We start from the raw sequence: 2019 nt of genomic DNA, 5'->3' as shown, positions 1-2019 counted from the left end.
AAATAAAATGAAAGTACAAACAAACATACATCTATCTCTATCACAAAATCACAAAACAAAAGCACATTAATCACTATCATATATCAAAATCCCATACTATATCCTCGTCTCCATGGTCAGCAGGTGGATTGGGTTGATACTGAGTATAACGGGGGCATTCAGGAAAAGTAACATCAGGCTCACCTCTGTAGTGTCGGGCCTGAGTTTCGTAGTAAGCTATCTCGAAGTCAGAATGCCTCTGTAGGTACTCACTATCATAATCATGTCTACGTTCTAATCCTCCAATTCTTTTATTTATTTTCTCTATTCTCTTCCGCTGCAAGGTTAACTCATTCATTAAATCTTGAAGGATAGAGGAACTAGAGGAAGGAAGGTCTCTACTAGTAGAAGCTTCTTTACTCCTACTCCCACATCTCCATCCTTCATGGGATTCACACGTCTTTAAATTAACTTTACTCATGGGTTTCATAGGGTAAACCAATTCTTCAGCATCTCCAGCTTCAACTCCAGAAAGTTGGCAAAGTGCATAAATGAGGCCAGGATGTCCCAAACCTCCACTTAATTAACTCCTTGCCGTGGTCAAAATATTCTTATAAATAATTCTCCCCACATTTATAGTCTGATTGTTCTGAATACAGAAATTCAGAATAGCTCTATCTCCTGTTACCTCACTATGATGATAGGTAGGTAACATAATAAGGTAATAGAGTAGAGGAAATAAAATAGTGTCACGCTTTATATGTGGCATTCAACATGGAAGCAAAAAAATTTACCCATTCTCACTGCTTTATCTTCCATGTCCCTTGCGTATCAGTGAGAAAGTTAATGACATCGTTCAACGGGCCTTCCATTGTGCAGAAGGTTTCCTAATTGCAGATATAGGGGTCTGGAACTTCATAAAATGAGTTAATGTGGGCGACACTAAACTCAATAGAAAACACTCTTACTTGAACGGTTCCATTCTTGGAATAGAATGCATTGGCATATAATTCTTTCACAACATTCACAACAGCCTTATTGGTGGTATAACAGAAATTTTCTCACTCCCGTTTGGTAATAACTCGTTCGACTTCTCCTCCCGGATTCTCCTCTAGGACTCTCAAAAACACGGTCTTGTATACATTTCTTCCCTTGAAATATTAAAGTCAATCTCGACTGAGCCTTCGCATTGATGAAGCGAGACTCGCCAAACTCAAGTTGCATCTTTTTTCGTGGAGCTATTTCAATCTAATCAAAATTATATAAAAAAAACTGAAATACACTTCAAATACTCAAATAATGGCTTCCAAGAGTAACTCTTAGAGTTCAAAACTAAGTTCCATGAATTTCTTCCAAATATTTTCTCCACATTCTCAATTTTTTTTTTCGGATCTCTTCAATGTGTAAAAAATTCAAGGTGAAAATCAAATATTTTTAGTTTGGAGTGAAGCTCTTACCGAGAGATGATAAAATTCGGTGTCTAAATGCTTTGAAATCGCCCCAAATCCAAGATCTTCAAGATCTTCAAGCCTAGATCTTCGAGCCCTAGATCAAAATTTTCATTTTTAAGAGGAAGGGGATGATGAAAAGTAGCAGTTGAATGGTCAAAATCGCGGTTAAAAGTATTTTTTCGGTATCTCACCGTCGGCAGGGTCTTTAGCGCCTTCGGCGAGCTCTATTAAATTAAATAGTCTAAGTCTCGGGAAAAATCCACCGTCGGTGGCATCAATGGCGCCGTCAGCGAGATTTTTAAAATTAGTTCAATTCCAGATTTTTGCAATTTTGATCAATTTCAAGCCTCGTCAACATTCGTTCAATCATTCTAAATATAAATTTAAGTGATTAAATGATGTACTAACACAATTAAACATTCACAACACAAAACATTACAATTCTATATAAAATCTAAGGGTTATAATACACGTTAAATGAATACACGTTAATTGGTATTTTCTCAACCTTAATACATCAATTCAGCATCACAATCCAAGCCCCAACACTCTAAAAGCTGAAAACAAACATTTAATCAACACTCTAAAA

Source organism: Phalaenopsis equestris, unplaced genomic scaffold, assembly GCF_001263595.1.
Source record: "Phalaenopsis equestris unplaced genomic scaffold, ASM126359v1 Scaffold219361, whole genome shotgun sequence".
NCBI lineage: Eukaryota > Viridiplantae > Streptophyta > Magnoliopsida > Asparagales > Orchidaceae > Phalaenopsis > Phalaenopsis equestris.
Note: the sequence above shows the minus strand (reverse complement) of the source record.